We start from the raw sequence: 26,869 nt of genomic DNA, 5'->3' as shown, positions 1-26,869 counted from the left end.
TGGGAGAGATGGGAGTGTGGGTGGGAGAGATGGGAGTGTGGGTGGGAGAGATGGGAGTGTGGGTGGGAGAGAGATGGGAGTCTGGGTGGGGAGATGGGAGTGTTGGTGGGAGAGAGATGGGAGTGTTGGTGGGAGAGAGGTGGGAGTGTGGGTGGGAGAGATGGGAGTGTGGGTGGGAGAGATGGGACTGTGGGTGGGAGAGAGATGGGAGTGTAGGTGGGAGAGATGGGAATGTGGGTGGGAGACAGATGGGAGTGTGGGTGGGGAGATGGGAGTGTTGGTGGGAAAGAGATGGGAGTGTGAGTGGGAGAGATGGGAGTGTGGGTGGGGGAGATGGGAGTGAGGGTGGTAGAGATGGGAATGTGGGTGGGAGGGAGATGGGAGTGTGGGTGGGGAGATGGGAGTGTTGGTGGGAGAGAGATGGGAGTATGAGAGGGAGAGATGGGAGTGTGTTTGGCAGAGATGGGAGTGTGGGTGGGAGAGATGGGAGTGTGGGTGGGAGAGATGGGAATGTGTGTGGGAGAGATGGGAGTGTGGGTGGGGAGATGGGAATGTGGGTGGGGAGATGAGAATGTGGGTGGGAGAGATGAAAATGTGGGTGGGAGAGATGGGAGTGTGGGGAGATGGGAATGTGGGTGGGAGAGATGGGAATGTGGGTGGGAGAGATGGGAGTGTGGGTGGGGAGATGGGAATGTGGGTGGGAGAGATGGGAATGTGGGTGGGAGTGATGGGAGTGTGAGTGTGAGAGATGGGAGTGTTGGTGGGAGAGATAGGAATGTGGGTGGGAGAGAGATGGGAGTGTAGGTGGGAGAGAAGGGAATGTGGGTGGGAGAGAGATGGGAGTGTGGGTGGGGAGATGGGAGTGTTGGTGGGAGAGAGATGGGAGTGTGAGTGGGAGAGATGGGAGTGTGGGTGGGAGAGATGGGAGTGTGGGTGGGAGAGATGGGAATGTGGGTGGGAGAGAGATGGGAGTGTGGGTGGGGAGATGGGAGTGTTGGTGGGAGAGAGATGGGAGTATGAGAGGGAGAGATGGGAGTGTGGTTGGCAGAGATGGGAGTGTGGGTGGGAGAGATGGGAGTGTGGGTGGGAGAGATGGGAATGTGTGTGGGAGAGATGGGAGTGTGGGTGGGAGAGATGGGAGTGTGGGTGGGAGAAATGGGAGTGTGGGTGGGAGAGATGGGAGTGTGGGTGGGGAGATGGGAGTGTGGGTGGGAGAGATGGGAGTGTGGGTGGGAGAGAGATGGGAGTCTGGGTGTGGAGATGGGAGTGTTGGTGGGAGAGAGATGGGAGTGTTGGTGGGAGAGAGGTGGGAGTGTGGGTGGGAGAGATGGGAGTGTGGGTGGGAGAGATGGGACTGTGGGTGGGAGAGAGATGGGAGTGTAGGTGGGAGAGATGGGAATGTGGGTGGGAGACAGATGGGAGTGTGGGTGGGAAAGAGATGGGAGTGTGAGTGGGAGAGATGGGAGTGTGGGTGGGAGAGATGGGAGTGAGCGTGGGAGAGATGGGAATGTGGGTGGGAGAGAGATGGGAGTGTGGGTGGGGAGATGGGAGTGTTGGTGGGAGAGAGATGGGAGTATGAGAGGGAGAGATGGGAGTGTGGTTGGCAGAGATGGGAGTGTGGGTGGGAGAGATGGGAGTGTGGGTGGGAGAGATGGGAATGTGTGTGGGAGAGATGGGAGTGTGGGTGGGGAGATAGCAATGTGGGTGGGAGAGAGATTGGAATGTGGGTGGGAAAGAGATGGGAATGTGGGTGGGGAGATGAGAATGTGGGTGGGAGAGATGGAAATGTGGGTGGGAGAGATGGGAGTGTGGGGAGATGGGAATGTGGGTGGGAGAGATGGGAATGTGGGTGGGAGAGATGGGAGTGTGGGTGGGGAGATGGGAATGTGGGTGGGAGAGATGGGAATGTGGGTGGGAGTGATGGGAGTGTGAGTGTGAGAGATGGGAGTGTTGGTGGGAGAGATAGGAGTGTGGGTGGGAGAGAGATGGGAGTGTAGGTGGGAGAGATGGGAATGTGGGTGGGAGAGAGATGGGAGTGTGGGTGGGGAGATGGGAGTGTTGGTGGGAGAGAGATGGGAGTGTGAGTGGGAGAGATGAGAGTGTGGGTGGGAGAGATGGGAGTGTGGGTGGGAGAGATGGGAATGTGGGTGGGAGAGAGATGGGAGTGTGGGTGGGGAGATGGGAGTGTTGGTGGGAGAGAGATGGGAGTATGAGAGGGAGAGATGGGAGTGTGGTTGGCAGAGATGGGAGTGTGGGTGGGAGAGATGGGAGTGTGGGTGGGAGAGATGGGAATGTGTGTTGGAGAGATGGGAGTGTGGGTGGGAGAGATGGGAGTGTGGGTGGGAGAGATGGGAGTGTGGGTGGTAGAGATGGGAGTGTGGGTGGGGAGATGGGAGTGTGGGTGGGAGAGATGAGAGTGTAGGTGGGGAGATGGGAGTGTGGGTGGGAGAGATGGGAGTGTGGGTGGGAGAGAGATGGGAATGTGAGTGGGAGAGATGGGAATGTGGATGGAGAGAGATGTGTGGGTGGGAGAGATGGGAGTGTGAATGGGAGAGATGGGAGTATGGATGGAGAGAGATGTGTGGGTGGGAGAGATGGGAGTGGGGATGTGAGAGATGGGAGTGTGGGTGGGATAGATGGGAGTGTAGGTGGGCGAGATGGGAGTGTGGGTGGGGAGATGGGAGTGTGGATTGGAGAGATGGGAGTGTGGGTGGGAGAGATGGGAATGTGGATGGGAGAGATGGGAGTATGGATGGAGAGAGATGTGTGGGTGGGAGAGATGGGAGTGTGGATGGGAGACATGGGAGTATGGATGGAGACAGATGTGTGGGTGGGAGAGATGGGAGTGTGGATGGGAGACATGGGAGTGTGAGTGTGAGAGATGGGAGTGTGGGTGGGAGAGATGGGAGTGTGGGTGGGAGAGAGATGGGAGTGTAGGTGGGAGAGATGGGAATGTGGGTGGGAGAGAGATGGGAGTCTGGGTGGGGAGATGGGAGTGTTGGTGGGAGTGAGATGGGAGTGTTGGTGGGAGAGAGATGGGAGTGTGGGTGGGAGAGATGGGAGTGTGGGTGGGAGAGATGGGACTGTGGGTGGGAGAGAGATGGGAGTGTAGGTGGGAGAGATGGGAATGTGGGTGGGAGAGAGATGGGAGTGTGGGTGGGGAGATGGGAGTGTTGGTGGGAGAGAGATGGGAGTGTGAGTGGGAGAGATGGGAGTGTGGGTGGGAGAGATGGGAGTGAGGGTGGGAGAGATGGGAATGTGGGTGGGAGAGAGATGGGAGTGTGGGTGGGGAGATGGGAGTGTTGGTGGGAAAGAGATGGGAGTATGAGAGGGAGAGATGCGAGTGTGGATGGGAGACATGGGAGTGTGAGTGTGAGAGATGGGAGTGTGGGTGGGAGAGAAGGGATTGTGGGTGGGAGAGAGATGGGAGTGTAGGTGGGAGAGATTGGAAAGTGGGTGGGAGAGAGATGGGAGTCTGGGTGGGGAGATGGGAGTGTTGGTGGGAGAGAGATGGGAGTGTTGGTGGGAGAGAGATGGGAGTGTGAGTGGGAGAGAAGGGAGATTGGGTGGGAGAGATGGGACTGTGGGTGGGAGAGAGATGGGAGTGTAGGTGGGAGAGATGGGAATGTGGGTGGGAGAGAGATGGGAGTGTGGGTGGGGAGATGGGAGTGTTGGTGGGAGAGAGATGGGAGTGTCAGTGGGAGAGATGGGAGTGTGGGTGGGAGAGATGGGAGTGAGGGTGGGAGAGATGGGAGAGATAGGAATGTGGGTGGGAGAGAGATGGGAGTGTGGGTGGGGAGATGGGAGTGTTGGTGGGAGAGAGATGGCAGTATGAGAGGGAGAGATGGGAGTGTGGTTGGCAGAGATGGGAGTGTGGGCGGGAGAGATGGGAGTGTGGGCGGGAGAGATGGGAGTGTGGGTGGGAGAGATGGGAATGTGTGTGGGAGAGATGGGAGTGTGGGTGGGAGAGATGGGAGTGTGGGCGGGAGAGATGGGAGTGTGGGCGGGAGAGATGGGAGTGTGGGTGGGGAGATGGGAGTGTGGGTGGGAGAGATGAGAGTGTAGGTGGGGAGATGGGAGTGTGGGTGGCAGAGATGGGAGTGTGGCTGGGACAGAGATGGGAGTGTGGGTGGGAGAGAGATGGGAGTGTGGGTGTGCGAGATGGGAATGTGGATGGAGAGAGATGTGTGGGTGGGAGAGTTGGGAGTATGGATGGAGAGAGATGTGTGGGTGGGAGAGATGGGAGTGTGAATGGGAGAGATGGGAGTATGGACGGAGAGAGATGTGTGGGTGGGAGAGATGGGAGTGGGGATGTGAGAGATGGGAGTGTGGGTGAGATAGATGGGAATGTGGATGGGAGAGATGGGAGTATGGATGGAGAGAGATGTGTGGGTGGGAGAGATGGGAGTGTGGATGGGAGACATGGGAGTATGGATGGAGAGAGATGTGTGGGTGGGAGAGATGGGAGTGTGGATGGGAGACATGGGAATGTGGGTGGGAGAGAGATGGGAGTCTGGGTGGGGAGATGGGAGTGTGGGTGGGAGAGAGATGGGAGTGTTGGTGGGAGAGAGATGGGAGATGGGTGGGAGAGATGGGAGTGTGGCTGGGAGAGATGGGACTGTGGGTGGGAGAGATGGGAGTGTGGCTGGGGAGATGGGAGTGTGGGTGGGAGAGATGGGAGTGTAGGTAGGGAGATGGGAATGTGGGTGGGAGAGAGAAGGGAATGCGGGTGGGAGAGAGATGGGAATGTGGGTGGGGAGATGAGAATGTGGGTGGGAGAGATGGAAATGAGGGTGGGAGAGATGGGAGTGTGGGGAGATGGGAATGTGGGTGGGAGAGATGGGAATGTGGGTGGGAGAGATGGGAGTGTGGGTGGGGAGATGGGAGTGTGGGAGGGAGAGATGAGAGTGTAGGTGGGAGAGATGGGAGTGTGGATGGGAGACATGGGAATATTGATGGAGAGAGATGTGTGGGTGGGAGAGATGGGAGTGTGGATGGGAGACATGGGAGTGTGAGTGTGAGAGATGGGAGTGTGGGTGGGAGAGATGGGAGTGTGGGTGGGAGAGAGATGGGAGTGTAGGTGGGAGAGATTGGAATGTGGGTGGGAGAGAGATGGGAGTGTAGGTGGGAGAGATGGGAATGTGGGTGGGAGAGAGATGGGAGTCTGGGTGGGGAGATGGGAGTGTTGGTGGGAGAGAGATGGGAGTGTTGGTGGGAGAGAGATGGGAGTGTGGGTGGGAGAGATGGGAGTGTGGGTGGGAGAGATGGGACTGTGGGTGGGAGAGAGATGGGAGTGTAGGTGGGAGAGATGGGAATGTGGGTGGGAGAGAGATGGGAGTGTGGGTGGGGAGATGGGAGTGTTGGTGGGAGAGAGATGTGAGTGTGAGTGGAGAGATGGGAGTGTGGGTGGGAGAGATGGGAGTGAGGGTGGGAGAGATGGGAATGTGGGTGGGAGAGAGATGGGAGTGTGGGTGGGGAGATGGGAGTGTTGGTGGGAGAGATATGGGAGTATGAGAGGGAGAGATGGGAGTGTGGTTGGCAGAGATGGGAGTGTGGGTGGGAGAGATGGGAGTCTGGGTGGGAGAGATGGGAATGTGTGTGGGAGAGATGGGAGTGTGGGTGGGAGAGATGGGAGTGTGGGGGGGAGAGATGGAAGTGTGGGTGGGAGAGATGGGAGTGTGGGTGGGGAGATGGGAGTGTGGGTGGGAGAGATGAGAGTGTAGGTGGGGAGATGGGAGTGTGGGTGGGAGAGATGGGAGTGTGGGTGGGAGAGAGATGGGAGTGTGGGTGGGAGAGAGATGGGAGTGTGGGTGGGAGAGATGGGAGTGTGGGTGGGAGAGATGGGAGTGTGGGTGGGAGAGAGATGGGAGTGTGGGTGGGCGAGATGGGAATGTGGATGGAGAGAGATGTGTGGGAGGGAGAGTTGGGAGTATGGATGGAGAGAGATGTGTGGGTGGGAGAGATGGGAGTGTAAATGGGAGAGATGGGAGTATGGATGGAGAGAGATGTGTGGCTGGGAGAGATGGGAGTGGGGATGTGAGAGATGGGAGTGTGGGTGGGATAGATGGGAGTGTAGGTGGGCGAGATGGGAGTGTGGGTGGGGAGATGGGAGTGTGGGTGGGAGAGATGAGAATGTGGATGGGAGAGATGGGAGTATGGATGGAGAGAGATGTGTGGGTGGGAGAGATGGGAGTGTGGATGGAGAGAGATGTGTGGGTGGGAGAGATGGGAGTATGGATGGAGAGAGATGTGTGGATGGGAGACATGGGAGTATGGATGGAGAGAGATGTGTGGGTGGGAGAGATGGGAGTGTGAGTGTGAGAGATGGGAGTGTGGGTGGGAGAGATGGGAGTGTGGGTGGGAGAGAGATGGGAGTGTAGGTGGGAGAGATGGGAATGTGGGTGGGAGAGAGATGGGAGTCTGGGTGGGGAGATGGGAGTGTTGGTGGGAGAGAGATGGGAGTGTTGGTGGGAGAGAGATGGGAGTGTGGGTGGGAGAGATGGGAGTGTGGGTGGGAGAGATGGGACTGTGGGTGGGAGAGATGGGGGTGTGGCTGGGGAGATGGGAGTGTGGGTGGGAGAGATGGGAGTGTAGGTAGGAAGATGGTAATGTGGGTGGTAGAGAGATGGGAATGTGGGTGGGGAGATGAGAATGTGGGTGGGAGAGATGGAAATGTGGGTGGGAGAGATGTGAGTGTGGGGAGATGGGAATGTGGGTGGGAGAGATGGGAATGTGGGTGGGAGAGATGGGAGTGTGGGTGGGAGAGATGTGAGTGTGGGTGGGAGAGAGATGGGAGAGATGGGAGTGTGGATGGTAGAGATGGGAGTGTAGGTGGGAGAGATGGGAGCGTGGGTGGGAGAGATGGGAGTGTGGGTGGGAGAGATGGGAGTGTGGGTGGGGAGATGGGAATGTGGGTGGGAGAGAGATGGGAGTGTGGATGGGGAGATGGGAATGCGGGTGGGAGAGATGGGAATGCGGGTGGGAGAGATGGGAGTGTGGGTGGAGAGATGGGAATGTGGGTGGGAGAGATGGGAATGTGGGTGGGAGAGATGACAGTGTAGGTGGGGAGATGGGAGTGTGGGTGGGAGAGATGGGAGTGTGGGTGGGAGAGAGATGGGAGTGTGGGTGGGAGAGAGATGGGAGTGTGGGTGGGCGAGATGGGAATGTGGATGGAGAGAGATGTGTGGGTGGGAGAGATGGGAGTATGGATGGAGAGAGATGTGTGCGTGGGAGAGATGGGAGTGGCGATGTGAGAGATGGGGGTGTGGGTGGGAGAGACGGGAGTGTGGGTGGGAGAGAGATGGGAGTCTGGGTGGGGAGATGGGAGTGTTGGTGGGAGAGAGATGGGAGTGTTGGTGGGAGAGAGATGGGAGTGTGGGTGGGAGAGATGGGAGTGTGGGTGGGAGAGATGGGACTGTGGGTGGGAGAGAGATGGGAGTGTATGTGGGAGAGATGGGAATGTGGGTGGGAGAGAGATGGGAGTGTGGGTGGGGAGATGGGAGTGTTGGTGGGAGAGAGATGGGAGTGTGAGTGGGAGAGATGAGAGTGTGGGTGGGAGAGATGGGAGTGAGGGTGGGAGAGATGGGAATGTGGGTGGGAGAGTGATGGGAGTGTGGGTGGGGAGATGGGAGTGTTGGTGGGAGAGAGATGGGAGTATGAGAGGGAGAGATGGGAGTGTGGATGGGAGACATGGGAGTGTGAGTGTGAGAGATGGGAGTGTGGGTGGGAGAGATGGGAATGTGGGTGGGAGAGAGATGGGAGTCTGGGTGGGGAGATGGGAGTGTTGGTGGGAGAGAGATGGGAGTGTTGGTGGGAGAGAGATGGGAGTGTGGGTGGGAGAGATGGGAGTGTGGGTGGGAGAGATGGGACTGTGGGTGGGAGAGAGATGGGAGTGTAGGTGGGAGAGATGGGAATGTGGGTGGGAGAGAGATGGGAGTGTGGGTGGGGAGATGGGAGTGTTGGTGGGAGAGAGATGGGAGTGTGAGTGGGAGAGATGGGAGTGTGGGTGGGAGAGATGGGAGTGAGGGTGGGAGAGATGGGAATGTGGGTGGGAGAGAGATGGGAGTGTGGTTGGGGAGATGGGAGTGTTGGTGGGAGAGAGATGGGAGTATGAGAGGGAGAGATGGGAGTGTAGATGGGAGACATGGGAGTGTGAGTGTGAGAGATGGGAGTGTGGGTGGGAGAGATGGGATTGTGGGTGGGAGAGAGATGGGAGTGTAGGTGGGAGAGATGGGAATGTGGGTGGGAGAGAGATGGGAGTCTGGGTGGGGAGATGGGAGTGTTGGTGGGAGAGAGATGGGAGTGTTGGTGGGAGAGAGATGGGAGTGTGGGTGGGAGAGATGGGAGTGTGGGTGGGAGAGATGGGACTGTGGGTGGGAGAGAGATGGGAGTGTAGGTGGGAGAGATGGGAATGTGGGTGGGAGAGAGATGGGAGTGTGGGTGGGGAGATGGGAGTGTTGGTGGGAGAGAGATGGGAGTGTGAGTGGGAGAGATGGGAGTGTGGGTGGGAGAGATGGGAGTGAGGGTGGGAGAGATGGGAATGTGGGTGGGAGAGAGATGGGAGTGTGGGTGGGGAGATGGGAGTGTTGGTGGGAAAGAGATGGGAGTATGAGAGGGAGAGATGGGAGTGTGGATGGGAGACATGGGAGTGTGAGTGTGAGAGATGGGAGTGTGGGTGGGAGAGATGGGATTGTGGGTGGGAGAGAGATGGGAGTGTAGGTGGGAGAGATGGGAATGTGGGTGGGAGAGAGATGGGAGTCTGGGTGGGGAGATGGGAGTGTTGGTGGGAGAGAGATGGGAGTGTTGGTGGGAGAGAGATGGGAGTGTGGGTGGGAGAGATGGGAGTGTGGGTGGGAGAGATGGGACTGTGGGTGGGAGAGAGATGGGAGTGTAGGTGGGAGAGATGGGAATGTGGGTGGGAGAGAGATGGGAGTGTGGGTGGGGAGATGGGAGTGTTGGTGGGAGAGAGATGGGAGTGTGAGTGGGAGAGATGGGAGTGTGGGTGGGAGAGATGGGAGTGAGGGTGGGAGAGATGGGAATGTGGGTGGGAGAGAGATGGGAGTGTGGGTGGGGAGATGGGATTGTTGGTGGGAGAGAGATGGGAGTATGAGAGGGAGAGATGGGAGTGTGTTTGGCAGAGATGGGAGTGTGGGTGGGAGAGATGGGAGTGTGGGTGGGAGAGATGGGAATGTGTGTGGGAGAGATGGGAGTGTGGGTGGGAGAGATGGGAGTGTGGCTGGGAGAGAGATGGGAGTGTGGGAAGGAGAGAGATGGGAGTGTGGGTGGGCGAGATGGGAATGTGGATGGAGAGAGATGTGTGGGTGGGAGAGTTGGGAGTATGGATGGAGAGAGATGTGTGGGTGGGAGAGATGGGAGTGGGGATGTGAGAGATGGGAGTGTGGGTGGGATAGATGGGAGTGTAGGTGGGCGAGATGGGAGTGTGGGTGGGGAGATGGGAGTGTGGATTGGAGAGATGGGAGTGTGGGTGGGAGAGATGGGAATGTGGATGGGAGAGATGGGAGTATGGATGGAGAGAGATGTGTGGGTGGGAGAGATGGGAGTGTGGATGGGACACATGGGAGTATGGATGGAGAGAGATGTGTGGGTGGGAGAGATGGGAGTGTGGATGGGAGACATGGGAGTGTGAGTGTGAGAGATGGGAGTGTGGGTGGGAGAGATGGGAGTGTGGGTGGGAGAGAGATGGGAGTGTAGGTGGGAGAGATGGGAATGTGGGTGGGAGAGAGATGGGAGTCTGGGTGGGGAGATGGGAGTGTTGGTGGGAGGGAGATGGGAGTGTTGGTGGGAGAGAGATGGGAGTGTGGGTGGGAGAGATGGGAGTGTGGGTGGGAGAGATGGGACTGTGGGTGGGAGAGATGGGGGTGTGGCTGGGGAGATGGGAGTGTGGGTGGGAGAGATGGGAGTGTAAGTGGGAGATGGGAATGTGGGTGGGAGAGAGAAGGGAATGCGGGTGGGAGAGAGATGGGAATGTGGGTGGGGAGATGAGAATGTGGGTGGGAGAGATGGAAATGTGGGTGGGAGAGATGGGAGTGTGGGGAGATGGGAATGTGGGTGGGAGAGGTGGGAATGTGGGTGGGAGAGATGGGAGTGTGGGTGGGGAGAGATGTGTGGGAGGGAGAGTTGGGCGTATGGATGGAGAGAGATGTGTGGGTGGGAGAGATGGGAGTGTGGGGAGATGGGAATGTGGGTGGGAGAGATGGGAATGTGGGTGGGCGAGATGGGAATGTGGATGGAGAGAGATGTGTGGGAGGGAGAGTTGGGAGTATGGATGGAGAGAGTTGTGTGGGTGGGAGAGATGGGAGTGTAAATGGGAGAGATGGGAGTATGGATGGAGAGAGATGTGTGGGTGGGAGAGATGGGAGTGGGGATGTGAGAGATGGGAGTGTGGGTGGGATAGATGGGAGTGTAGGTGGGCGAGATGGGAGTGTGGGTGGGGAGATGGGAGTGTGGATTGGAGAGATGGGAGTGTGGGTGGGAGAGATGGGAATGTGGATGGGAGAAATGGGAGTATGGATGGAGAGAGATGTGTGGGTGGGAGAGATGGGAGTGTGGATGGGAGACATGGGAGTATGGATGGAGACAGATGTGTGGGTGGGAGAGATGGGAGTGTGGATGGGAGACATGGGAGTGTGAGTGTGAGAGATGGGAGTGTGGGTGGGAGAGATGGGAGTGTGGGTGGGAGAGAGATGGGAGTGTAGGTGGGAGAGATGGGAATGTGGGTGGGAGAGAGATGGGAGTCTGGGTGGGGAGATGGGAGTGTGGGTGGGAGAGAGATGGGAGTGTTGGTGGGAGAGAGATGGGAGTGTGGGTGGGAGAGATGGGAGTGTGGGTGGGAGAGATGGGACTGTGTGTGGGAGAGATGGGGATGTGGCTGGGGAGATGGGAGTGTGGGTGGCAGAGATGGGATTGTAGGTAGGGAGATGGGAATGTGGGTGGGAGAGAGATGGGAATGTGGGTGGGGAGATGAGAATGTGGGTGGGAGAGATGGAAATGTGGGTGGGCGAGATGGGAGTGTGGGGAGATGGGAATGTGGGTGGGAGAGATGGGAATGTGGGTGGGAGAGATGGGAGTGTGGGTGGGAGAGATGTGAGTGTGGGTGGGAGAGAGATGGGAGAGATGGGAGTGTGGATGGTAGAGATGGGAGTGTAGGTGGGAGAGATGGGAGTGTGGGTGGGAGAGATGGGAGTGTGGGTGGGAGAGATGGGAGTGTGGGTGGGGAGATGGGAATGTGGGTGGGAGAGAGATGGGAGTGTGCGTGGGGAGATGGGAATGCGGGTGGGAGAGATGGGAATGTGGGTGGGAGAGATGGGAGTGTGGGTGGAGAGATGGGAATGTGGGTGGGAGAGATGGGAATGTGGGTGGGAGAGATGGGAGTGTTGGTGGGGAGATGGGAGTGTGGGTGGGGAGATGGGAATGTGGGTGGGAGAGAGATGGGAGTGTGTGTTGGGAGATGGGAATGTGGATAGGAGAGATGGGAATGTGGGTGGGAGTGATGGGAGTGTGAGTGTGAGAGATGGTACGGTGGGTGGGAGAGATGGGAGTGTGGGTGGGAGAGAGATGGGAGTATAGGTGGGAGAGATGGGAATGTGGGTGGGAGAGAGATGGGAGTGTGGGTGGGAGAGATGGGAGTGTGGGTGGGAGAGAGATGGGAGTGTGAGTGGGAGAGATGGGAGTGTGGGTGGGAGAGATGGGAGTGTAGGTGGGGAGATGGGAGTGTGGGTGGGAGAGGTGGGATGTGGGTGGGAGAGATGGGAGTGTGGGTGGGAGAGATGGGAGTGTGGGTGGGAGAGATGGGAGTGTGGGTGGGAGAGATGGGAGTGTGGGTGGGGAGATGGGAGTGTGGGTGGGAGAGATGGGAGTGTGGGTGGGAGAGATGGGACTGTGGGTGGGAGAGATGACAGTGTAGGTGGGGAGATGGGAGTGTGGGTGGGAGAGATGGGAGTGTGGGTGGGAGAGAGATGGGAGTGTGGGTGGGAGAGAGATGGGAGTGTTTGTGGGCGAGATGGGAATGTGGATGGAGAGAGATGTGTGGGTGGGAGAGATGGGAGTATGGATGGAGAGAGATGTGTGCGTGGGAGAGATGGGAGTGGCGATGTGAGAGATGGGAGTGTGGGTGGGAGAGATGGGAGTGTGGGTGGGAGAGAGATGGGAGTGTAGGTGGGAGAGATGGGAATGTGGGTGGGAGAGAGATGGGAGTCTGGGTGGGGAGATGGGAGTGTTGGTGGGAGAGAGATGGGAGTGTTGGTGGGAGAGAGATGGGAGTGTGGGTGGGAGAGATGGGAGTGTGGGTGGGAGAGATGGGAGTGCGGGTGGGAGAGATGGGAATGTGGGTGGGAGAGAGATGGGTGTCTGGGTGGGGAGATGGGAGTGTTGGTGGGAGAGAGATGGGAGTGTTGGTGGGAGAGAGATGGGAGTGTGGGTGGGAGAGATGGGAGTGTGGGTGGGAGAGATGGGAGTGAGGGTGGGAGAGATGGGAATGTGGGTGGGAGAGAGATGGGAGTGTGGGTGGGAGAGTTGGGAGTATGGATGGAGAGAGATGTGTGGGTGGGAGAGATGGGAGTGGGGATGTGAGAGATGGGAGTGTGGGTGGGATAGATGGGAGTGTGGGTGGGCGAGATGGGAGTGTGGGTGGGGAGATGGGAGTGTGGATTGGAGAGATGGGAGTGTGGGTGGGAGAGATGGGAATGTGGATGGGAGAGATGGGAGTATGGATGGAGAGAGATGTGTGGGTGGGAGAGATGGGAGTGTGGATGGGACACATGGGAGTATGGAAGGAGAGAGATGTGTGGGTGGGAGAGATGGGAGTGTGGATGGGAGTCATGGGAGTGTGAGTGTGAGAGATGGGAGTGTGGGTGGGAGAGATGGGAGTGTGGGTGGGAGAGAGATGGGAGTGTAGGTGGGAGAGATGGGAATGTGGGTGGGAGAGAGATGGGAGTCTGGGTGGGGAGATGGGAGTGTTGGTGGGAGGGAGATGGGAGTGTTGGTGGGAGAGAGATGGGAGTGTGGGTGGGAGAGATGGGAGTGTGGGTGGGAGAGATGGGACTGTGGGTGGGAGAGATGGGGGTGTGGCTGGGGAGATGGGAGTGTGGGTGGGAGAGATGGGAGTGTAAATGGGAGATGGGAATGTGGGTGGGAGAGAGAAGGGAATGCGGGTGGGAGAGAGATGGGAATGTGGGTGGGGAGATGAGAATGTGGGTGGGAGAGATGGAAATGTGGGTGGGAGAGATGGGAGTGTGGGGAGATGGGAATGTGGGTGGGAGAGGTGGGAATGTGGGTGGGAGAGATGGGAGTGTGGGTGGGGAGAGATGTGTGGGAGGGAGAGTTGGGCGTATGGATGGAGAGAGATGTGTGGGTGGGAGAGATGGGAGTGTGGGGAGATGGGAATGTGGGTGGGAGAGATGGGAATGTGGGTGGGCGAGATGGGAATGTGGATGGAGAGAGATGTGTGGGAGGGAGAGTTGGGAGTATGGATGGAGAGAGATGTGTGGGTGGGAGAGATGGGAGTGTAAATGGGAGAGATGGGAGTATGGATGGAGAGAGATGTGTGGGTGGGAGAGATGGGAGTGGGGATGTGAGAGATGGGAGTGTGGGTGGGATAGATGGGAGTGTAGGTGGGCAAGATGGGAGTGTGGGTGGGGAGATGGGAGTGTGGATTGGAGAGATGGGAGTGTGGGTGGGAGAGATGGGAATGTGGATGGGAGAAATGGGAGTATGGATGGAGAGAGATGTGTGGGTGGGAGAGATGGGAGTGTGGATGGGAGACATGGGAGTATGGATGGAGATAGATGTGTGGGTGGGAGAGATGGGAGTGTGGATGGGAGACATGGGAGTGTGAGTGTGAGAGATGGGAGTGTGGGTGGGAGAGATGGGAGTGTGGGTGGGAGAGAGATGGGAGTGTAGGTGGGAGAGATGGGAATGTGGGTGGGAGAGAGATGGGAGTCTGGGTGGGGAGATGGGAGTGTGGGTGGGAGAGAGATGGGAGTGTTGGTGGGAGAGAGATGGGAGTGTGGGTGGGAGAGATGGGAGTGTGGGTGGGAGAGATGGGACTGTGGGTGGGAGAGATGGGGATGTGGCTGGGGAGATGGGAGTGTGGGTGGCAGAGATGGGAGTGTAGGTAGGGAGATGGGAATGTGGGTGGGAGAGAGATGGGAATGTGGGTGGGGAGATGAGAATGTGGGTGGGAGAGATGGAAATGTGGGTGGGCGAGATGGGAGTGTGGGGAGATGGGAATGTGGGTGGGAGAGATGGGAATGTGGGTGGGAGAGATGGGAGTGTGGGTGGGAGAGATGTGAGTGTGGGTGGGAGAGAGATGGGAGAGATGGGAGTGTGGATGGTAGAGATGGGAGTGTAGGTGGGAGAGATGGGAGTGTGGGTGGGAGAGATGGGAGTGTGGGTGGGAGAGATGGGAGTGTGGGTGGGTAGATGGGAATGTGGGTGGGAGAGAGATGGGAGTGTGGGTGGGGAGATGGGAATGCGGGTGGGAGAGATGGGAATGTGGGTGGGAGAGATGGGAGTGTGGGTGGAGAGATGGGAATGTGGGTGGGAGAGATGGGAATGTGGGTGGGAGAGATGGGAGTGTTGGTGGGGAGATGGGAGTGTGGGTGGGGAGATGGGAATGTGGGTGGGAGAGAGATGGGAGTGTGTGTTGGGAGATGGGAATGTGGATAGGAGAGATGGGAATGTGGGTGGGAGTGATGGGAGTGTGAGTGTGAGAGATGGTACTGTGGGTGGGAGAGATGGGAGTGTGGGTGGGAGAGAGATGGGAGTATAGGTGGGAGAGATGGGAATGTGGGTGGGAGAGAGATGGGAGTGTGGGTGGGAGAGATGGGAGTGTGGGTGGGAGAGAGATGGGAGTGTGAGTGGGAGAGATGGGAGTGTGGGTGGGAGAGATGGGAGTGTAGGTGGGGAGATGGGAGTGTGGGTGGGAGAGGTGGGATGTGGGTGGGAGAGATGGGAGTGTGGGTGGGAGAGATGGGAGTGTGGGTGGGAGAGATGGGAGTGTGGGTGGGAGAGATGGGAGTGTGGGTGGGGAGATGGGAGTGTGGGTGGGAGAGATGGGAGTGTGGGTGGGAGAGATGGGACTGTGGGTGGGAGAGATGACAGTGTAGGTGGGGAGATGGGAGTGTGGGTGGGAGAGATGGGAGTGTGGGTGGGAGAGAGATGGGAGTGTGGGTGGGAGAGAGATGGGAGTGTTTGTGGGCGAGATGGGAATGTGGATGGAGAGAGATGTGTGGGTGGGAGAGATGGGAGTATGGATGGAGAGAGATGTGTGCGTGGGAGAGATGGGAGTGGCGATGTGAGAGATGGGAGTGTGGGTGGGAGAGATGGGAGTGTGGGTGGGAGAGAGATGGGAGTGTAGGTGGGAGAGATGGGAATGTGGGTGGGAGAGAGATGGGAGTCTGGGTGGGGAGATGGGAGTGTTGGTGGGAGAGAGATGGGAGTGTTGGTGGGAGAGAGATGGGAGTGTGGGTGGGAGAGATGGGAGTGAGGGTGGGAGAGATGGGAATGTGGGTGGGAGAGAGATGGGAGTGTGGGTGGGGAGATGGGAGTGTTGGTGGGAGAGAGATGGGAGTATGAGAGGGAGAGATGGGAGTGTGGATGGGAGACATGGGAGTGTGAGTGTGAGAGATGGGAGTGTGGGTGGGAGAGATGGGATTGTGGGTGGGAGAGAGATGGGAGTGTCGGTGGGAGAGATGGGAATGTGGGTGGGAGAGAGATGGGAGTCTGGGTGGGGAGATGGGAGTGTTGGTGGGAGAGAGATGGGAGTGTTGGTGGTAGAGAGATGGGAGTGTGGGTGGGAGAGATGGGAGTGTGGGTGGGAGAGATGGGACTGTGGGTGGGAGAGAGATGGGAGTGTAGGTGGGAGAGATGGGAATGTGGGTGGGAGAGAGATGGGAGTGTGGGTGGGGAGATGGGAGAGTTGGTGGGAGAGAGATGGGAGTGTGGGTGGGAGAGATGGGAGTGTGGGTGGGGAGATGGGAGTGTGGGTGGGAGAGATGAGAGTGTAGGTGGGAGAGAGATGGGAGTGTGGGTGGGAGAGAGATGGGAGTGTGGGTGGGCGAGATGGGAATGTGGATGGAGAGAGATGTGTGGGTGGGAGAGTTGGGAGTATGGATGGAGAGAGATGTGTGGGTGGGAGAGATGGGAGTGTGAATGGGAGAGATGGGAGTATGGATGGAGAGAGATGTGTGGGTGGGAGAGATGGGAGTGGGGATGTGAGAGATGGGAGTGTGGGTGGGATAGATGGGAGTGTCGGTGGGCGAGATGGGAGTGTGGGTGGGGAGATGGGAGTGTGGATTGGAGAGATGGGCGTGTGGGTGGGAGAGCTGGGAATGTGGATGGGAGAGATGGGAGTATGGATGGAGAGAGATGTGTGGGTGGGAGAGATGGGAGTGTGGATGGGAGACATGGGAGTGTGAGTGTGAGACATGGGAGTGTGGGTGGGAGAGATGGGAGTGTGGGTGGGAGAGAGATGGGAGTGTAGGTGGGAGAGATGGGAATGTGGGTGGGAGAGAGATGGGAGTCTGGGTGGGGAGATGGGAGTGTTGGTGGGAGGGAGATGGGAGTGTTGGTGGGAGAGAGATGGGAGTCTGGGTGGGAGAGATGGGAGTGTGGGTGGGAGAGATGGGACTGTGGGTGGGAGAGATGGGGGTGTGGCTGGGGAGATGGGAGTGTGGGTGGGAGAGAGAAGGGAATGCGGGTGGGAGAGAGATGGGAATGTGGGTGGGGAGATGAGAATGTGGGTGGGAGAGATGGAAATGTGGGTGGGAGAGATTGGTGTGTGGGGAGATGGGAATGTGGGTGGGAGAGATGGGAATGTGGGTGGGAGAGATGGGAGTGTGGGTGGGGAGATGGGAGTGTGGGTGGGAGAGATGAGAGTGTAGGTGGGAGAGATGGGAATGTGGATGGGAGACATGGGCATATTGATGGAGAGAGATGTGTGGGTGGGAGAGATGGGAGTGTGGATGGGAGACATGGGAGTGTGAGTGTGAGAGATGGGAGTGTGGGTGGGAGAGATGGGAGTGTGGGTGGGAGAGAGATGGGAGTGTAGGTGGGAGAGATGTGAATGTGGGTGGGAGAGAGTTGGGAGTCTGGGTGGGGAGATGGGAGTGTGGTGGGAGAGAGATGGGAGTGTTGGTGGGAGAGAGATGGGAGTGTGGGTGGGAGAGATGGGAGTGTGGGTGGGAGAGATGGGACTGTGGGTGGGAGAGAGATGGGAGTGTAGGTGGGAGAGATGGGAATGTGGGTGGGAGAGAGATGGGAGTGTGGGTGGGGAGATGGGAGTGTTGGTGGGAGAGAGATGGGAGTGTGAGTGGGAGAGATGGGAGTGTGGGTGGGAGAGATGGGAGTGAGGTTGGGAGAGATGGGAATGTGGGTGGGAGAGAGATGGGAGTGTGGGTGGGGAGATGGGAGTGTTGGTGGGAGAGAGATGGGAGTGTGAGTGGGAGAGATGGGAGTGTGGGTGGGAGAGATGGGAGTGTGGGTGGGAGAGATGGAAGTGTGGGTGGGAGAGATGGGAGTGTGGGTGGGGAGATGGGAGTGTGGGTGGGAGAGATGAGAGTGTAGGTGGGGAGATGGGAGTGTGGGTGGGAGAGATGGGAGTGTGGGTGGGAGAGAGATGGTAGTGTGGGTGGGAGAGAGATGGGAGTGTGGGTGGGCGAGATGGGAATGTGGATGGAGAGAGATGTGTGGGAGGGAAATTTGGGAGTATGGATGGAGAGAGATGTGTGGGTGGGAGAGATGGGAGTGCAAATGGGAGAGATAGGAGTATGGATGGAGAGAGATGTGTGGGTGGGAGAGATGGGAGTGGGGATGTGAGAGATGGGAGTGTGGGTGGGATAGATGGGAGTGTAGGTGGGCGAGATGGGAGTGTGGGTGGGGAGATGGGAGTGTGGATTGGAGAGATGGGAGTGTGGGTGGGAGAGATGGGAATGTGGATGGGAAAGATGGGAGTATGGATGGAGAGAGATGTGTGGGTGGGAGAGATGGGAGTGTGGATGGGAGACATGGGAGTATGGATGGAGAGAGATGTGTGGGTGGGAGAGATGGGAGTGTGGATGGGAGACATGGGAGTGTGAGTGTGAGAGATGGGAGTGTGGGTGGGAGGGATGGGAGTGTGGGTGGGAGAGAGATGGGAGTGTAGGTGGGAGAGATGGGAATGTGGGTGGGAGAGAGATGGGAGTCTGGGTGGGGAGATGGGAGTGTTGGTGGGAGAGAGATGGGAGTGTTGGTGGGAGAGAGATGGGAGTGTGGGTGGGAGAGATGGGAGTGTGGGTGGGAGAGATGGGACTGTGGGTGGGAGAGATGGGGGTGTGGCTGGGGAGATGGGAGTGTGGGTGGGAGAGATGGGAGTGTAGGTAGGGAGATGGGAATGTGGGTGGGAGAGAGATGGGAATGTGGGTGGGGAGATGAGAATGTGGGTGGGAGAGATGGAAATGTGGGTGGGAGAGATGGGAGTGTGGGGAGATGGGAATGTGGGTGGGAAATATGGGAATGTGGGTGGGAGAGATGGGAGTGTGGGTGGGAGAGATGTGAGTGTGGGTGGGAGAGAGATGGGAGAGATGGGAGTGTGGATGGTAGAGATGGGAGTGTAGGTGGGAGAGATGGGAGTGTGGGTGGGAGAGATGGGAGTGTGGGTGGGAGAGATGGGAGTGTGGGTGGGGAGATGGGAATGTGGGTGGGAGAGAGATGGGAGTGTGGGTGGGGAGATGGGAATGCGGGTGGGAGAGATGGGAATGTGGGTGGGAGAGATGGGAGTGTGGGTGGAGAGATGGGAATGCGGGTGGGAGAGATGGGAATGTGGGTGGGAGAGATGGGAGTGTGGGTGGAGAGATGGGAATGTGGGTGGGAGAGATGGGAATGTGGGTGGGAGAGATGGGAGTGTTGGTGGGGAGATGGGAGTGTGGGTGGGGAGATGGGAATGTGGGTGGGAGAGAGATGGGAGTGTGTGTGGGGAGATGGGAATGTGGGTAGGAGAGATGGGAATGTCGGTGGGAGAGATGGGAGTGTGGGTGGGGAGCTGGGAATGTGTGTGGGAGAGATGGGAATGTGCGTGGGAGTGATGGGAGTGTGAGTGTGAGAGATGGTACTGTGGGTGGGAGAGATGGGAGTGTGGGTGGGAGAGAGATGGGAGTATAGGTGGGAGAGATGGGAATGTGGGTGGGAGAGAGATGGGAGTGTGGGTGGGAGAGATGGGAGTGTGGGTGGGAGAGAGATGGGAGTGTGAGTGGGAGAGATGGGAGTGTGGGTTGGAGAGATGGGAGTGTAGGTGGGGAGATGGGAGTGTGGGTGGGAGAGGTGGGATGTGGGTGGGAGAGATGGGAGTGTGGGTGGCAGAGATGGGAGTGTGGGTGGGAGAGATGGGAGTGTGGGTGGGAGAGATGGGAGTGTGGGTGGGGAGATGGGAGTGTGGGTGGGAGAGATGGGAGTGTGGGTGGGAGAGATGGAACTGTGGGTGGGAGAGATGACAGTGTAGGTGGGGAGATGGGAGTGTGGGTGGGAGAGATGGGAGTGTGGGTGGGAGAGAGATGGGAGTGTGGGTGGGAGAGAGATGGGAGTGTGGGTGGGCGAGATGGGAATGTGGATGGAGAGAGATGTGTGGGTGGGAGAGATGGGAGTATGGATGGAGAGAGATGTGTGCGTGGGAGAGATGGGAGTGTGGGTGAGATAGATGGGAGTGTCGGTGGGTGAGATGGGAGTGTGGGTGGGGAGATGGGAGTGTGGATTGGAGAGATGGGAGTGTGGATGGGAGAGATGGGAATGTGGATGGGAGAGATGGGAGTATGGATGGAGAGAGATGTGTGGGTGGGAGAGATGGGAGTGTGGATGGGAGACATGGGAGTATGGATGGAGAGAATTGTGTGGGTGGGAGAGATGGGAGTGTGGATGGGAGACATGGGAGTGTGAGAATGAGAGATGGGAGTGTGGGTGGGAGAGATGGGAGTGTGGGTGGGAGAGAGATGGGAATGTAGGTGGGAGAGATGGGAATGTGGGTGGGAGAGAGATGGGAGTCTGGGTGGGGAGATGGGAGTGTTGGTGGGAGAGAGATGGGAGTGTTGGTGGGAGAGAGATGGGAGTGTGGGTGGGAGAGATGGGAGTGTGGGTGGGAGAGATGGGACTGTGGGTGGGAGAGAGATGGGAGTGTAGGTGGGAGAGATGGGAATGTGGGTGGGAGAGAGATGGGAGTGTGGGTGGGGAGATGGGAGTGTTGGTGGGAGAGAGATGGGAGTGTGAGTGGGAGAGATGGGAGTGTGGGTGGGAGAGATGGGAGTGTGGGTGGGAGAGATGAGAATGTGTGTGGGAGAGATGAGAATGTGTGTGGGAGAGATGGGAGTGTGGGTGGGAGAGATGGGAGTGTGGGTGGGAGAGATGGAAGTGTGGGTGGGAGAGATGGGAGTGTGGGTGGGGAGATGGGAGTGTGGGCGGGAGAGATGAGAGTGTAGGTGGGGAGATGGGAGTGTGGGTGGGAGAGATGGGAGTGTAGGTGGGAGAGATGGGAGTGTGGGTGGGAGAGATGGGAGTGTGGGTGGGAGAGATGGGAGTGTGGGTGGGGAGATGGGAATGTGGGTGGGAGAGAGATGGGAGTGTGGGTGGGGAGATGGGAATGCGGGTGGGAGAGATGGGAATGTGGGTGGGAGAGAGATGGGAGTGTGGGTGGGGAGATGGGAGTGTTGGTGGGAGAGAGATGGGAGTATGAGAGGGAGAGATGGGAGTGTGGATGGGAGACATGGGAGTGTGAGTGTGAGAGATGGGAGTGTGGGTGGGAGAGATGGGATTGTGGGTGGGAGAGAGATGGGAGTGTCGGTGGGAGAGATGGGAATGTGGGTGGGAGAGAGATGGGAGTCTGGGTGGGGAGATGGGAGTGTTGGTGGGAGAGAGATGGGAGTATGGGTGGGAGAGATGGGACTGTGGGTGGGAGAGAGATGGGAGTGTAGGTGGGAGAGATGGGAATGTGGGTGGGAGAGAGATGGGAGTGTGGGTGGGGAGATGGGAGTGTTGGTGGGAGAGAGATGGGAGTGTGGGTGGGAGAGATGGGAGTGTGGGTGGGGAGATAGGAGTGTGGGTGGGAGAGATGAGAGTGTAGGTGGGGAGATGGCAGTGTGGGTGGGAGAGATGGGAGTGTGGCTGGGAGAGAGATGGGAGTGTGGGTGGGAGAGAGATGGGAGTGTGGGTGGGCGAGATGGGAATGTGGATGGAGAGAGATGTGTGGGTGGGAGAGTTGGGAGTATGGATGGAGAGAGATGTGTGGGTGGGAGAGATGGGAGTGTGAATGGGAGAGATGGGAGTATGGATGGAGAGAGATGTGTGGGTGGGAGAGATGGGAGTGGGGATGTGAGAGATGGGAGTGTGGGTGGGATAGATGGGAGTGTCGGTGGGCGAGATGGGAGTGTGCGTGGGGAGATGGGAGTGTGGATTGGAGAGATGGGCGTGTGGGTGGGAGAGCTGGGAATGTGGATGGGAGAGATGGGAGTATGGATGGAGAGAGATGTGTGGGTGGGAGAAATGGGAGTGTGGATGGGAGACATGGGAGTGTGAGTGTGAGACATGGGAGTGTGGGTGGGAGAGATGGGAGTGTGGGTGGGAGAGAGATGGGAGTGTAGGTGGGAGAGATGGGAATGTGGGTGGGAGAGAGATGGGAGTCTGGGTGGGGAGATGGAAGTGTTGGTGGGAGGGAGATGGGAGTGTTGGTGGGAGAGAGATGGGAGTGTAGGTGGGAGAGATGGGAGTGTGGGTGGGAGAGATGGGACTGTGGGTGGGAGAGATGGGGGTGTGGCTGGGGAGATGGGAGTGTGGGTGGGAGAGAGAAGGGAATGCGGGTGGGAGAGAGATGGGAATGTGGGTGGGGAGATGAGAATGTGAGTGGGAGAGATGGAAATGTGGGTGGGAGAGATTGGAGTGTGGGGAGATGGGAATGTGGGTGGGAGAGATGGGAATGTGGGTGGGAGAGATGGGAGTGTGGGTGGGGAGATGGGAGTGTGGGTGGGAGAGATGAGAGTGTAGGTGGGAGAGATGGGAGTGTGGATGGGAGACATGGGCATATTGATGGAGAGAGATGTGTGGGTGGGAGAGATGGGAGTGTGGATGGGAGACATGGGAGTGTGAGTGTGAGAGATGGGAGTGTGGGTGGGAGAGATGGGAGTGTGGGTGGGAGAGAGATGGGAGTGTAGGTGGGAGAGATGGGAATGTGGGTGGGAGAGAGTTGGGAGTCTGGGTGGGGAGATGGGAGTGTTGGTGGGAGAGAGATGGGAGTGTTGGTGGGAGAGAGATGGGAGTGTGGGTGGGAGAGATGGGAGTGTGGGTGGGAGAGATGGGACTGTGGGTGGGAGAGAGATGGGAGTGTAGGTGGGAGAGATGGGAATGTGGGTGGGAGAGAGATGGGAGTGTGGGTGGGGAGATGGGAGTGTTGGTGGGAGAGAGATGGGAGTGTGAGTGGGAGAGCTGGGAGTGTGGGTGGGAGAGATGGGAGTGAGGGTGGGAGAGATGGGAATGTGGGTGGGAGAGAGATGGGAGTGTGGGTGGGGAGATGGGAGTGTTGGTGGGAGAGAGATGGGAGTGTGAGTGGGAGAGATGGGAGTGTGGGTGGGAGAGATGGGAGTATGGGTGGGAGAGATGGAAGTGTGGGTGGGAGAGATGGGAGTGTGGGTGGGGAGATGGGAGTGTGGGTGGGAGAGATGAGAGTGTAGGTGGGGAGATGGGAGTGTGGGTGGGAGAGATGGGAGTGTGGGTGGGAGAGAGATGGGAGTGTGGGTGGGAGAGAGATGGGAGTGTGGGTGGGCGAGATGGGAATGTGGATGGAGAGAGATGTGTGGGAGGGAGAGTTGGGAGTATGGATGGAGAGAGATGTGTGGGTGGGAGAGATGGGAGTGCAAATGGGAGAGATGGGAGTATGGATGGAGAGAGATGTGTGGGTGGGAGAGATGGGAGTGGGGATGTGAGAGATGGGAGTGTGGGTGGGATAGATGGGAGTGTAGGTGCGCGAGATGGGAGTGTGGGTGGGGAGATGGGAGTGTGGATTGGAGAGATGGGAGTGTGGGTGGGAGAGATGGGAATGTGGATGGGAGAGATGGGAGTATGGATGGAGAGAGATGTGTGGGTGGGAGAGATGGTAGTGTGGATGGGAGACATGGGAGTATGGATGGAGAGAGATGTGTGGGTGGGAGAGATGGGAGTGTGGATGGGAGACATGTGAGTGTGAGAGATGGGAGTGTGGGTGGGAGGGATGGGAGTGTGGGTGGGAGAGAGATGGGAGTGTAGGTGGGAGAGATGGGAATGTGGGTGGGAGAGAGATGGGAGTCTGGGTGGGGAGATGGGAGGGTTGGTGGGAGAGAGATGGGAGTGTTGGTGGGAGAGAGATGGGAGTGTGGGTGGGAGAGATGGGAGTGTGGGTGGGAGAGATGGGACTGTGGGTGGGAGAGATGGGGGTGTGGCTGGGTAGATGGGAGTGTGGGTGGGAGAGATGGGAGTGTAGGTAGGGAGATGGGAATGTGGGTGGGAGAGAGATGGGAATGTGGGTGGGGAGATGAGAATGTGGGTGGGAGAGATGGAAATGTGGGTGGGAGAGATGGGAGTGTGGGGAGATGGGAATGTGGGTGGGAAATATGGGAATGTGGGTGGGAGAGATGGGAGTGTGGGTGGGAGAGATGTGAGTGTGGGTGGGAGAGAGATGGGAGAGATGGGAGTGTGGATGGTAGAGATGGGAGTGTAGGTGGGAGAGATGGGAGTGTGGGTGGGAGAGATGGGAGTGTGGGTGGGAGAGATGGGAGTGTGGGTGGGGAGATGGGAATGTGGGTGGGAGAGAGATGGGAGTGTGGGTGGGGAGATGGGAATGCGGGTGGGAGAGATGGAAATGTGGGTGGGAGAGATGGGAGTGTGGGTGGAGAGATGGGAATGCGGGTGGGAGAGATGGGAATGTGGGTGGGAGAGATGGGAGTGTGGTTGGAGAGATGGGAATGTGGGTGGGAGAGATGGGAATGTGGGTGGGAGAGATGGGAGTGTTGGTGGGGAGATGGGAGTGTGGGTGGGGAGATGGGAATGTGGGTGGGAGAGAGATGGGAGTGTGTGTGGGGCGATGGGAATGTGGGTAGGAGAGATGGGAATGTCGGTGGGAAAGATGGGAGTGTGGGTGGGGAGCTGGGAATGTGTGTGGGAGAGATGGGAAAGTGCGTGGGAGTGATGGGAGTGTGAGTGTGAGAGATGGTACTGTGGGTGGGAGAGATGGGAGTGTGGGTGGGAGAGAGATGGGAGTATAGGTGGGAGAGATGGGAATGTGGGTGGGAGAGAGATGGGAGTGTGGGTGGGAGAGATGGGAGTGTGGGAGGGAGAGAGATGGGAGTGTGAGTGGGAGAGATGGGAGTGTGGGTTGGAGAGATGGGAGTGTAGGTGGGGAGATGGGAGTGTGGGTGGGAGAGGTGGGATGTGGGTGGGAGAGATGGGAGTGTGGGTGGGAGAGATGGGAGTGTGGGTGGGAGAGATGGGAGTGTGGATGGGAGAGATGGGAGTGTGGGTGGGGAGATGGGAGTGTGGGTGGGAGAGATGGGAGTGTGGGTGGGAGAGATGGAACTGTGGGTGGACGAGATGACAGTGTAGGTGGGGAGATGGGAGTGTGGGTGGGAGAGATGGGAGTGTGGGTGGGAGAGAGATGGGAGTGTGGGTGGGAGAGAGATGGGAGTGTGGGTGGGCGAGATGGGAATGTGGATGGAGAGAGATGTGTGGGTGGGAGAGATGGGAGTATGGATGGAGAGAGATGTGTGCGTGGGAGAGATGGGAGTGTGGGTGAGATAGATGGGAGTGTCGGTGGGTGAGATGGGAGTGTGGGTGGGGAGATGGGAGTGTGGATTGGAGAGATGGGAGTGTGGGTGGGAGAGATGGGAATGTGGATGGGAGAGATGGGAGTATGGATGGAGAGAGATGTGTGGGTGGGAGAGATGGGAGTGTGGATGGGAGACATGGGAGTATGGATGGAGAGAATTGTGTGGGTGGGAGAGATGGGAGTGTGGATGGGAGACATGGGAGTGTGAGAATGAGAGATGGGAGTGTGGGTGGGAGAGATGGGAGTGTGGGTGGGAGAGAGATGGGAGTGTAGGTGGGAGAGATGGGAATGTGGGTGGGAGAGAGTTGGGAGTCTGGGTGGGGAGATGGGAGTGTTGGTGGGAGAGAGATGGGAGTGTTGGTGGGAGAGAGATGGGAGTGTGGGTGGGAGAGATGGGAGTGTGGGTGGGAGAGATGGGACTGTGGGTGGGAGAGAGATGGGAGTGTAGGTGGGAGAGATGGGAATGTGGGTGGGAGAGAGATGGGAGTGTGGGTGGGGAGATGGGAGTGTTGGTGGGAGAGAGATGGGAGTGTGAGTGGGAGAGATGGGAGTGTGGGTGGGAGAGATGGGAGTGAGGGTGGGAGAGATGGGAATGTGGGTGGGAGAGAGATGGGAGTGTGGGTGGGGAGATGGGAGTGTTGGTGGGAGAGAGATGGGAGTGTGAGTGGGAGAGATGGGAGTGTGGGTGGGAGAGATGGGAGTGTGGGTGGGAGAGATGGAAGTGTGGGTGGGAGAGATGGGAGTGTGGGTGGGGAGATGGGAGTGTGGGTGGGAGAGATGAGAGTGTAGGTGGGGAGATGGGAGTGTGGGTGGGAGAGATGGGAGTGTGGGTGGGAGAGAGATGGGAGTGTGGGTGGGAGAGAGATGGGAGTGTGGGTGGGCGAGATGGGAATGTGGATGGAGAGAGATGTGTGGGAGGGAGAGTTGGGAGTATGGATGGAGAGAGATGTGTGGGTGGGAGAGATGGGAGTGAAAATGGGAGAGATGGGAGTATGGATGGAGAGAGATGTGTGGGTCGGAGAGATGGGAGTGGGGATGTGAGAGATGGGAGTGTGGGTGGGATAGATGGGAGTGTAGGTGGGCGAGATGGGAGTGTGGGTGGGGAGATGGGAGTGTGGATTGGAGAGATGGGAGTGTGGGTGGGAGAGATGGGAATGTGGATGGGAGAAATGGGAGTATGGATGGAGAGAGATGTGTGGGTGGGAGAGATGGTAGTGTGGATGGGAGAGATGGGAGTGTGGGTGGGAGAGATGGGAGTGTGGGTGGGGAGATGAGAGTGTAGGTGGGGAGATGGGAGTGTGGGTGGGGAGATGGGAGTGTGGGCGGGAGAGATGAGAGTGTAGGTGGGTAGATGGGAGTGTGGGTGGGAGAGATGGGAGTGTAGGTGGGAGAGATGGGAGTGTGGGTGGGAGAGATGGGAGTGTGGGTGGGAGAGATGGGAGTGTGGGTGGGGAGATGAGAGTGTAGGTGGGGAGATGGGAGTGTGGGTGGGAGAGATGGGAGTGTAGGTGGGAGAGATGGGAGTGTGGGTGGGAGAGATGGGAGTGTGGGTGGGAGAGATGGGAGTGTGGGTGGGGAGATGGGAGTGTGGGTGGGAGAGAGATGGGAGTGTGGGTGGGAGAGAGATGGGAGTGTGGGTGGGCGAGATGGGAATGTGGATGGAGAGAGATGTGTGGGTGGGAGAGATGGGAGTGCGGGTGAGATAGATGGGAGTGTCGGTGGGTGAGATGGGAGTGTGGGTGGGGAGATGGGAGTGTGGATTGGAGAGATGGGAGTGTGCGTGGGAGAGATGGGAATGTGGATGGGAGAGATGGGAGTATGGATGGAGAGAGATGTGTGGGTGGGAGAGATGGGAGTGTGGATGGGAGACATGGGAGTATGGATGGAGAGAATTGTGTGGATGGGAGAGATGGGAGTGTGGATGGGAGACATGGGAGTGTGAGAATGAGAGATGGGAGTGTGGGTGGGAGAGATGGGAGGGTGGGTGGGAGAGAGATGGGAGTGTAGGTGGGAGAGATGGGAATGTGGGTGGGAGAGAGATGG

Source organism: Scyliorhinus torazame, chromosome 6 (assembly GCF_047496885.1).
Source record: "Scyliorhinus torazame isolate Kashiwa2021f chromosome 6, sScyTor2.1, whole genome shotgun sequence".
In the NCBI taxonomy this organism is placed as follows: domain Eukaryota; kingdom Metazoa; phylum Chordata; class Chondrichthyes; order Carcharhiniformes; family Scyliorhinidae; genus Scyliorhinus; species Scyliorhinus torazame.
This window is presented reverse-complemented; position numbering follows the sequence as displayed.